A 12,625-nucleotide genomic window follows, 5' to 3' on the forward strand; every position below is an offset into this window, starting at 1 on the left:
CCAATTAATGTTGAGCACAAGCTAGGCTCTCAGTCCCCAGAGGTGTTCTACCTTCGGTCAGTGTATTAGCTTTCTGAGGGCTCTCTCATGGAACAAAGATCCATTGTTCCCACATACTAAGAGATATTTGTTCACTCCTTGTATCAATGGTCTTGATTTGATTATACACTCAGGCAATATGTGCAAGCAGTGCTCATGTTTGCAGTGAAGTCAGCACTCTGCACAATCAAATAATTCTTGAGCTAAGCAACTGGAAAAAAGGGTCATTATGTATGGAGCAATCAGTGTTTCATGGCTCATTTCCTTAGCTGTGATTTGATTTTGCTTGTCAGTGTTAAGGTGGCCTTTGACCCAGAAAGTCTCTGAATTATTCCTTAAATCTTCCTTTTGCTTATGTGGGTATCAGTACTGGTGGGTTTTTCAACTCGGATCAATAACTAAAAGTCAATTCTAAGAGCTTTCTCCAGCTTTACCCAGAGTTCTTGTGTTCTTGTGCAAGCTGGTACATGACTGTGTTCCTTTTTTTTAATTTATTTTTTGGCTTACAAAGTTTGAATGATGCAATCATATAAACATTTATAGCTTCAAGGATGTGCTTATTAAATGGCATTATATGCTCTAACTGTGGCTGTAGACTACTCTGCAGGTTTTATAGGCCTAATTGCATAGCTGGTTACGGGATGTCTCATTTACAAGCAGGGGTCCCAGCTCAAAAATAATAACTTCATTTTAGTGTTTTCAGAGACCAAACCTGTTAAAAGTGACAAGCTGAGTAATGACTTATTTGCCGAATAACAGTTTTTGGACTCCTTTTCAACATACAAAAAGTAATTGTGAAGAATGGACCCTTTCAAAGCATCTTATGTTATGGAGTTTAAACTGTAGCAATGCATCTAAAGTCTACCGTTTATTACATGCATGGAACAAATGGGAAATTAAATGCAGATTTAGGAAAAGAAAAAGTGAATTCAATGTGGGAGATTCAGCGGCTGAATGCAGCGAAGTTAAAAAAAGCATCACAAACTGGAAAATCAGGTAAAACCAGCTCTCCAAACTGCAAGTTCTTGTCCAAACATGCTTTATGCTCCACATTTGGATTAAACTAGTATCACTAAAACACTGTTATTACAACAGCAATTATGAATTATGGATTCATCCCCACTAAAGTGATTTATGTGGGGTTTTTTTTATTTTTCTCTGATTATCAGATTTTAATGTCTCTCCAGAGATGGCAGAAATAATGAGATCAGATCCAGTCCCCTGCTTCTATCACCTCTGATCCACCCTTATCAGATGTGCATCATGTGGTACACAGACACAAACCACACATATAGTCATAAAGAACCAGTAATCCTTTGGGGTTAAGCACTTAAAGAGCAATCCCCAGAGCCCTCTGTGTCTCTGTGTTGCTCCACAGCTCTGGCATGTTGATTGACAGCTCTGGAAACTGTTTTACTGTGCTGCTCTTGCAATGAGTGGTCTCCAGAGTATAGGTAATAACTAGTCTGGAGTGTTGACTAATACGTTTAGCGGTGACTCTCCGTAATCAAATGTGTTCCAGCTGTTTGAGTTCTGATGACAAATTCAGGTTTTCCCAGTTTACTGAGCTTCCTTGAGAGACAAAGAAGGGATTTCCTCTGAAAGAGACAGGCAGTGGCAGCACCAACAAATGGCCTGGTAGTGTTATCAAATAGAAAGTCTGACTAAATATAAACTTATCATCTGCAGTCTGCGCCAGTGCAGAAAAGAAGGAGAGAGCAACAGTTGAAACAATGTCCTGGGACAAAGAGAGTAGATTCATATTAAAAGCATAATAAAAGAAGTAAGATATCCTCTCAGTCACAGCATATGGTAATATTTTGTGACCTCGGTCAAAGGGAAATATCTTTGTTATCCTTGTACTTTTGTTACAGCCAAGCACACACACACACACACACACACACGCACACACACACGCACACACACACGCAGCCTCTCTTCAGGAGATTTGAATAAAACTGTTGCTACATGATTCAGAGATATGAAAGCAGCCACCTGTCATTGGACAGGATTTTACTGTGCAGAGGTGTGTGGAGAGTGTCTGTGATTGTGTGTGAACATAAGTGACTGAGACATGGGGGGCTGTCCATCCTGCTGCACAATAAACAGTTTGTTTCCCAGGAGCACCCCTCATGTTCCTGTTGTTGGCTCCATCGCCGCTCACTGGGAAACGTCCTGGCCTCTATTGTCTGAGAGGTCGGGGGGTCACAGGATGCTCCTAAAGGCCCAAAAGGGGAGGTAAGAGGTTTGATAGTGGGGCATGATAAAGGGCTAACCCCCCGCCCCCCCCCCCCCCCCCGACACACACACACACGCACCCCTTAAAAAACAAAACATTAAAATTGCTTCTTTTTTCTCTCTCTTGTCACAGCGTCTTTCTTCCGCAACCCCAGTCATTATCAAGAGTCTCAGGAAATGAAATCAGGACAATGCTCCGACTGACTATTTCATATTGACTATCCTGACTGCCCTTAGTACCTTCTTTTTTTTTGTCTATGTGTAGAGCTCTGTTCCTTGCATGCGTTCTTTGCATATCTTTATTGCTGAACTTAGTCCACAAGCTTTCCCATACAAAAATGGGAAATTCAATCTAGGCAGCTAACAGAGGGTAAGGCATATCATTAAAGGAAAAAAAAAAACAGCCAAGAAAGGAGTGGTTGTATTGTACCACTTTTACCACACAAATGTTATACTTAAACCACAGACAGAGCTTAAACACTGGCTGAGTCTATGGAGTAGATACATGTATTTGATTGCAGTGACCTTTTAAACACAATAGCACATAAACAGCCACATAAATGCTGTTTTTAAATACGTCGCCTCATAACAGCAGACGTTTATGATGGCTAACAGAGACGCTCTGCTGCCATTATGGAAACTTATTGTGCATGTCTTGACTACGTACAAACTGACAGCACACTCTGAGGTGTGTATCAGTTTGAGTTCTTGTGTCTTTGTGAAACAGCATCCAAATGATATTTTCCTGTGAAGTTAATTTTTTAAGGCTTTTGAGCAGTAGTAGACTCAGGGTGTCTGAGTGGCAGCGGTGAAAAAAATAAAAAGGGATCCAGCGGCATGCAGTGGGGCACTAGCACACGGAAAGTTTTCTGGCACGTAGAGGTTATATGGCACTGCACTGTTTTCTCAATTTTAGGGCCATTCTGGAGGGGACTTTATCATGTTTTCTCCACTGGAAAGGCACCCAAGAGGTCATTTGATCACTATTTCTCTTCTGGATGGGTATCCTAAAGGGACCCTATCACATTATTATCACTTATTATCATTATCACATTTTCTCCACTGGAAGGGCACCCTAGTGGGCATTTTATCATGATTCTCCATTTAATGGCACACTAGAGGGCATGTCATCGTGTTTTCTCCACTGGACAGGCACCCTAAATGGCACTTTATCACGTTTTCTCCACTGGAAGGGCACCCAAGAGGTCATGTGATTGCAATTTCTCTTCTGGGTGGGCATCCTAAAGGGACCCTTTATTACATTTTCTCGCTGGAAGGGTACCCTAGAGGACATTTTATCATGATTCTCCATTTAATGGCACACTAAAGGCCATGTCATCACGTTTTCTCCACTGGAAGGGCACCCTAGATGGCACTTTATCACATTTTCTCCACTGGAAGGGCACCCTGTGGGGTACCTCATCAAGCCTTCTTCACTGGAAGGGCACTCTAGAGGTAAGTTTATCATGATTTATCTACCATAGGAGAATCCAAGTGGGCACTTTTGCTGCATTTCTTTTTTTTTTCTTTATGGGGGCCACGGGGGGGGGGGGGGGGATCCAACCCCTCCCCTTTTCCTGCGCCCGGCAGTGCTTTTGAGCAATAGTCTCATTTTTTTTATTGCACTTGAATGAAAGAGCTTTAGGGCCTGCAGCCTGTCCTGTGCCTTGGTGTACTGGAGGAATGGGATGAGTAGACATGTTATTCTCTGGGCATTCACAGGGACACATTTGTCTTTTTTATGGTGCTGAGCTAACTGGAGCTTTGAACAATATTCCAGATGCTTGTTGAATCACATTTTATCAGCTTATTACACATGGATTGCTGTCCACAGCACCTCGACAGCAACAAAAAGGATGTGATCCTTAATGCTTGTATCTGTCCCCAAACTTCCTTTTCATCTGTGTGTTACACCACATTTATATGGTGCAAATGAATGACAGACAGCCTGACACATCCACTGTTTCTCACATTCATAGGTAAAATGACACATTATTTCCAGAAATCATTATTGCATAATTACAGTGTGGATGGAGAAAGTTTTCAAATATGTAACTGCAGCAAAAGTAGTGACCACTGTTAAATTAAAAAAAAAAAAAAAAACTACATTATAAGTATTTTCCTGTATTCAAAATCTTAATCATGGCAGCCATAATCGATATTTTTTATTATTCAGTCCAATTTATTTATAAAAAACATTTAAAAGCAACAGTCGACCAAAGTGCTGTGCAATCAAAAATAACAAAAACCATGAAACAGCACAATAAAAAACAACAATCTATCAAATGCACGCAAAGATGTGACAATGTGAAAAGTGATTAATGCAGCTCCCCTCGGCTTTACAGAGCGAGTGAGTTTCAGCTCATTGTTTAGCTGCCTGACAGGCAACTTTGGTATTTTGGTTCACTATCACAACTCTCATTGCGTCATTTTTGGCCACAGCAGGCTGCTGTTTTCTGTGAAAAAGACAGTTAGCAAGTAGCTGGTGACCATAACGGAGCATCTCAAAGAACCAGATATTTCCATCTGGAGGCAGTAGACGCCAAAAACATACTTAGGGTAGTTTAATCTGTAATGTATCTGACAAAATGTTTTGTATGTGAGATGTTACTCAGCAAAGTGACATGTCCCTACAAGTATCCAATATTGTAATGGAGTAAAAAGTACAATATTTACCTTTCAAGGTTGTAGAGTAAAAGTATAAAATATAAAAGTAAAAAGTACCTGTAGTTGTACTCAAGCACAGTACTTGAGTAAGTGTATCCACTTCTGCATAATTGTGGCTTTTCATTGTTCTTAGCCTTGTTATTGTATGTATGAAGACTTGTAGTGTCTGATGTAAGATGAGAAGTTAATAAAGGTAACGTGAGAGACAATAGGTGCAGTACTTGGCCATCGTCATTTTTCAACCACAGGCAATTACGAATATAATGCTTGTAGCTTGAGTTACATGTTATGAATCTTCCTCTAGGCGTGACCCTCACCTCGTCTTGCCCTGTCATATCAGGTTAGGAGTTATACTGGAGCAGGGACGTGACAGCTGGAAATGGTTTGAGGCTCTCCGGATAGTTTGTTTTCAGACCACGCTGCAGGGAATGGATGAGAGACACGTGTAGGCTAGCCTTTAGCTGCAGTGCCTCATGGAGATTAAACTGTTACTGTGAATGATATCACTGTAAAAATCTGCACTGCAGCATATTTAGTCTGCTCTTAGTGTTGCCTGGAAGTATGACTGTCTGATCTGAGCTGTCCAGGTATCCCAGTAATGTGTCACTATCTGACTTAATTAGACTCCTCTGTGCTATGAGCACTTTGACCTATTGGGGATTCATTTCCTGGCCTGTTGTGTTTCGAAGTCTGCAACTGGGGTTCTGGCATAATTTGCGTTCTCACTTCCCCAATCCTTCTCAGATGGTGGGGTGCTTTTCCTTTCTTTATGACCAAATAAATCTGACTGGTGCCAAAGGAAAAAAAATGGGATTAAAATTCCCCCTTTCGCTGTCTTGAGGAGCCCAGCTGCACTGCACTGTTTGTTTTCCACAGCGCAGTGCAGCTGCAGAGCCGAGCATTATAGAGAGGTGGGCCAAAGCAAAACAGAAATGACTTATTTTTGTTGGCACGTACCGTCCCATTCACTGAGTGATAATTGTATTGTGGAGTTAGAAAGCAAGAACAACAGTCTGGTTAAGATAATCTTAATGTGGTTCAGCATGCTCTCTGTTTACATGTTATATCTTCGAGGTGGTTTTCTTCACTTGGACAATTTTGTACAGTAGCTCTTTTTCTCAGGGCTAGATTCTCTGTTCTCACCAAAGTCTATTTGAGAAGACACTGTACTCACAGCACTCACTGTATGATGTTGAAGCGCATGAGTGACAACACAAATAGGAACTGTCGCCAGAGCACCGAGAATGATAATAGCCGAGATGGCTTAAAGATGATGTAAACTCCACAGAGCAACATGTACAGCGGTTTTTAAAAAAAGGTGCTACAGTTATTTAACAGACAGCTATTTTAACAACCGCACATGAGCAGCGAGTAGTTCACACAAGAAGGAATGAGCTGCAGAGGAGACAGAGAGAGAGAGGCGTTGATGCACCTACAGATAACACAAGAAGAAATGTGGTGCAGCAGGTAAGGCACGTCTGTGAGTAATATTATCTGGGCACTGTCAGCTCAGGTGATTCTCAGTAAATAAGGTCTGGATGTAAATGAGCATGACTGGAAGCCCAGCAGGTTTATGAGAGCTCACTCTCTTGGCTGAATCACTCAATACCTGACCTCACCTCGGTGCAAAGAGGAGAGGGAGCTGCGCTTTGCTTAATTATCTGACCCATCTCATGCCATTTCTCTTGGATTTTTTTTTTTTTTGTGTGTTCACAAACAGTCCTCTACAACCATGTCCATTTTCAGTTCTGAGAGTCTGATCAACATGACTCAGTTCCCTGCGAAGAGTACACTGCAGGCACATCGATTTACTAACAGCAAAACGTGGCACCTGTTTTACCCTCTGAATTAAAAACAGCATACAAGGTACCAGGAACATAGATCTGCACTTTCCAAAGAAGGCATTTACTACTTCACAGCTTAGAAACAGGAGCACATTTTATCCCGCATTAACACAGCCCTCACAAATGAACCAATCTGACCAATATTTGGACTCAAATCGACAAAGATGGAAACCACTATTTTGCTGGACATAGCAAATCTCAGTCCACTCATTACTGCTTGCGTTTAAAAATTCATGTTTAAGTGTATAGGCTTTGGTGGACATGAGACATACATACAAGCTTCTTTTTCTCCACCTCCTGTGATTGTACACACACTACCAGCTGTAGACGTTCAACCGTGAGGTAACCTCCACCACAGGATTGTGCAGCAAATCTATGGGAGAAAGATTTACGCACTAACACATAAAGATGATGGCTTCCAGACCCTGTGCATTATTCTCACCGTGTGCTGGACATGGTCATGCTAAAGCTAGAGTGTAAGGAAAAGAAAAGGGAGCAAAAAGACAACACTAATAATAAGTAATCCATGTGAAAAACAAAAGTGCTGTGAATACACACGGACAAAAAACAGCAAGGACGCTAAAAATATGCAGAAGACTTGTGGTGCAGTTTCCCAAGGCCAGAGAAAGGAAATAGACTGACAGTTTCTCCCTGACCTCTTTACTACCCCCCTGTAACCTCCTAACAACCCCCACGGGGGATCCTGTCTCTATGTGTAAAACAGACAGTCAAAAAGCATCCTGGAAACTTTAGAGCCACAAAAACAAGGGGACATGAGGAAGTCCAATAAGCTTGTATGTAGAGGGCTCAGTCGGGAGATAATCTCGAGGCCACACAGACCGGGCGCCAAGCCTATAGAGCCTAAAAGCTCTGTGGCGCAGAAGAGCAGCATGGTCATTGTTGTCTTTAGAAAGTAAGCAGCTTCAGCGAGACCAGTGGTGTGAAAGCCACCTCTCTTCTTGAGTGTCTGCTCCAGACCCTGTTGTTGACATACAGGGCAGGTGCAGCTGCTTTCTACTACTGCATCAAGTAGAACCCCCTCAAACACACACAAACTCACAAACACACACACACACACACAGGGAGCTTGGATGTCACTGGACAGGGTTATATGGACAAAAACAAAATCTACCATTTTCTTTAATATCTCTGCAACAATCAGCGAGGCACTGCTGAGTTAACACAGGGCCCACAGAGATGAAAACAATGGCTGGATTCTTCTGGCTTGAAGATGGCTATGGGAAATGGCAGGGATGCCAGGGCTGATAAGTGACCGAGGGGCTCAAGTTACTTCCAGCTGTCTGCAGCCGTGCATGCCTCTGCGGAACGTATGGTTCACGCATAATGCAAACCATTTCATTTGCGTAATGCTCATAAAAAATGAAAAAAGAAAAAAAAGAAATCTGGCGGACATATTAAATAAAGTCAACAGCCTCTCACTAGGGCAGGGTTTTACATCACAGGAAAGAATCTCCAATCCCCGGAAGAGCGCTGCTGCAATGAGTCCTCAGCTGAGAAAACACAGACAGTTGAAGACTGTGACCTTGCAGAGCGATAATGTTAACTGGATCAATAAAACCATGCGATAGCAGTAAGCCTGGATGCAGCATCTGGATAGAGTCTGGCTCGGACTTGGTGGACAATTATGGTAGCCACAGAGCTGTGCATAGTAAATAGTGTCCAGGAGGACCTGTTGGCATTGTTGGCTGTGCTTGTTTTTTTCCCTTAAACTATAAAAGACAGATTTCCATATAGACACAGCAAAAATAAAGAGCATATTTGTCTCCTTGTATTTAAGATGATGGGAAATTAAAGTTAATATAAAAATCAAGCCCGTAAAAGATTAATGTTATGTTAATACGGGCTGTATTTTTGAGCTGTAAATTGAGGTACACTGAAAAACTAGCGCCACAATGCATTAGCATCACCTCAATACCAGTGAGGGCCTCTTCCTGTCCATTTGGAAAATATAAGTACATTTTCAAGCTGCTGCACACTCCAAAAGGAGAGTGCTTTTGGCAGGCTTTGAAGTTCTCAGAAATAATGTTCCTTAAAAGCATCCTCCGCAATACAGGAAAACATGAACATGTATTTCTGTCAAGAGGCATGAGCGGGCACCTTTTAGCAGCCATGTAAATCCACGCTGGGGTACTCGGACATGTTTGATGTCTTTTAAGCCTTATGAGGTTGCACTGATTAGCTTGTGGTGACACAAGAATCATCCACACATTGTCTTTCCTGGAGTCTTACAGTACTGGACAAAAATGTGTTAATTCACTCTGTATCTCACAAAATGAAATGCTGTAATGAATCTGATTTGATCATATCGAAATAAACACAGTCATTTCCTTACGCTGTCTTTGAGCGTTTTTCTGCAACCAAACACTTTCTTGTCTTCAGGATAAGGATACTACAAAATGCAACAGAACACCAGTGAGAAGGAAAGAGGCAAGGAATCAAACTTTGCAACAAAGTCTTTTATTTTCTCCTCTCTCTGCACAGTTTAGTGTTTCAGTTACACCCTTTAGGCAGTAAAAGCTGTCATCTAATCATATCCTCACACAGTCTTAAATGCCATATACGCCCATACCAGCCTGGAAAGGAGACCTTTCTGTGGATTAAAACGGATATGAGGTTATTTTTGTGAGATCCATGATTGCATGAGGCACTCCCATCCAGACTTAGTGTGATGACTGAGGAGGTGAGCTAATATGGCACAGCGGTGATGCAAAAACGAGTTGTGTAAATCCATCTGCAGTGGATCCTGCCCTTTGGTTAAAAAGACAAATGTTTAGCTTTTCCCGTCTTTTAAATCTGTTGATCCTTCTGTGATGTCTGAAAGAAAGCTGGTACACATTCGGTGTTTATGTATCGAGGTCATACGAGGGGAGTTTCAGGATGTTTAAAAAATGTATAGACAGCGTGGATAATTCAACACAAGTGGCAGATATTGAATGATTTGAAACCCTTGAATCTTTTTTTTGCCATAAAAACAACAGAAAACAATGTGTTTTATTGAGCATCTTAATGCAAGGCTAAGAGGTCATATCTTTCATAATTCTTCCAGATTTGCTTTGACCATCTTCTTGCACCATCTCCCGAAATTCAAGCCGTACAAAAAAAAACGAATGGAGACATCGCGGAGGGCTCTTTGGATTAATGAAAGAACATGACTTGGGTACGCTTCAAAGACAATCAAGTGAGACCTAAATCTCCTGAAGTGAGATAGATGGACGCAGCAGTCGCACATTGTGTGATCTGACATGTCCTCCGCACACTTTAACTAGTATTATTAGAGAGCTTGACAGGGCGGGTTTGGCCCTGGCAAGACATGTTGGACACACTGCAGCAGATCAGAGGGAAGACAAGGGAAATGCTTTAACGCCTCTGGAATAGTGAGGCGAAAACGTGATGAGGAGATGGGAATTACTGCTGAATTAAGCACCACTTTGATTGGAAACTGATTGACCGATGGTTGGCAAAACATGAAAGAATGACCTTGAATTCTCCAAAGCGAGTATGGATTGGCACGCAGCATCTCCCCCCTCTCTCCTCCCTCACTGTCTTTCAAACACACGCACATAACACCACACAAACACACACACACGAACCCATACACACCCTGGTAGGAGCACACACACCACACGTGGAAGGTGAATCACATACATGGGTATCGACACACACGAGTGCTCCATCTCTGCTTTTCCCCCCGCTCTCTTTAGTGAAAGGGGGGGTAGATGAACACACTGTCACGTACGACAAGCCAGAGTTGAGAGAGCAACTTCAAAGTAAGGCAGATGCAGGGACAGCACCCACTGAATAAATTTTCTGGCCACCAGTCGATCTGCCCCCAGGCTAAGATTGTGGCTGTTCGCATCTCTCCTGACCCCTCATCAACTCCCAGTTAAAACCAATCCCACTCCAACGAGGCAGTCGTACAGAAGGGAGGGATACGTAGGCATATTTAAAGGAGATAAATATCCTCTCCTCTCACATGTTGCAGGTATGAAGAAATTTATTTTTACCAAATACTCCATTGTCAGATTTTCTACAAAAAAAAGCAAAAGTGCAGATGCTTTAATGATTAAACCAGCGCATGGAGCTCCAAAACAAAACACATAAAAGACACCTGAAATTTCTCAATCAGCAAACATGTATGTGTAATAATTATGTCTTCCATTAAAGCTAAAAGCGATCAATTAGTCTGCTTTATTGTCACGCCTGCATCCATTTTGTAACAATAGGCATCCTTTTGTTTGTGAAATGGTGGCTTTCTCACTTCGGAATAAAACATTTCTGATATGCTGGATATTTTTTTTTTTTACATTTATCACCTAAGTGTTATGTCTCGCTGTTCTGTTACAGCTCACTGTGAACAACAGTCTACTTACTGCATGCCAATGGTGCTTAATAGCACACTGCTGAAACTTGTGCGTGTGTGAGAAGTGTCAGTATTTAAGAGATATTCCTGCTCAGCGACTGCTTATGCATGTCATTATTATTTTTTCTGTGTTGACTTGTTTTAATATTTGATTTCTTTATTAATCATTCATAAAGCTATGGTCCATGAGCACTGAATAATTGTAATTACACCTGCTGGGACATGCACAGTCCATTACATCTCCGACATGTGATACATTTAGGGGGGAAAAATCTTCGTTTTTTTGGTGGAAAAAAAATAGATTTTAGCTCAGTGTCAGTCTAAAGTGTTGCATCACAAATGTGGATGAACATCTTTTGCGAGCATCATTTGGAGAATGCATTCCCTGCATACTGTAGCCAAGAAAAACAATGATATGTAGCCCTGAGGGCAAATATTCACCTGTGTGTGTGTGTGTGTGCAAGCAAGTGCAAACCTGTATCTCTGCGTCTGAGAAACCCCACTATCCATAACCACCCGGCATGCAATTCATAGATGATGCAGTATGCAACTACAGTATATGTTGCTTTTAACTGAATACAAATACACACACTGAGCGCACACACACTCACACCCAGGAGGAGTGTGGATCTAATGAGGCCCGTGGAGACACTGCTGAATTGTCAGTCAACCCTCAGCTTGCTGACACGCAGTCGACAACATCAATGACTTCTTTTCTCAAACGGGGGGAAGCCTGTCGAATTGCATCAGAAGTAAAGAGAAGTCTGAGGTCCATCGGACTTGGACTGAGACAGGTGAAGACGGGATGGGGGATGGAAAATGTTCTAAAAGAGCTTCAGGGACACAGGAGCAGCAGCTAACTTCTGTGTGTACATCCAACTTTGCAACTTTGAGAGCAAACATTTCTTTTTCGTGCATTTAAAAAAAAAACACATCTCCGAGTCATGGTTCAGATTAATGTGCAGGTTACTCCACAGGAATGGAGAAAAAAAGCTGAAACAACTTCCCTTCCTCCTTCTTCCAAGACTGCTTGCAAAACAGGGCCTCCAGTCCTGTTCCTCAAATCAACAATGGGGCCATGTATTACAGCCCAGAGAGAGAGAGAGAGAGAGGGGGGGGGGGCAGAGAAGTGAGGTTTGTCCTGTCAGAGGAGGCCTGCATGCTGCCTCTCTCTGTCATGCCTACAGTTGTGCCACAATGGGCCCCTGCTTATCCCAGGTGTTATTGCGCTTTGTCTTTCCCAGCGCATTGTTTTTAGGACACACAGACGTGCAATTTACATGGCAGTGTGTAATTATGACTTTTTCACTTAGTCCTGGTCTGTCATTTTCACACAGAGGGAGGCAGTGTGGTCTCTTGCCCCATAGGCGTAGATTTAAGGGGGGGGGGGCAGAGGGGACACATCCCCCTCTATATTAATAGAAACAGAAAAGCAGCAGAAGGCTTCTTTTTTTGA

The sequence above is a fragment of the Epinephelus lanceolatus genome, chromosome 9, assembly GCF_041903045.1.
Source record: "Epinephelus lanceolatus isolate andai-2023 chromosome 9, ASM4190304v1, whole genome shotgun sequence".
Taxonomy (NCBI): Eukaryota; Metazoa; Chordata; class Actinopteri; order Perciformes; family Serranidae; genus Epinephelus; species Epinephelus lanceolatus.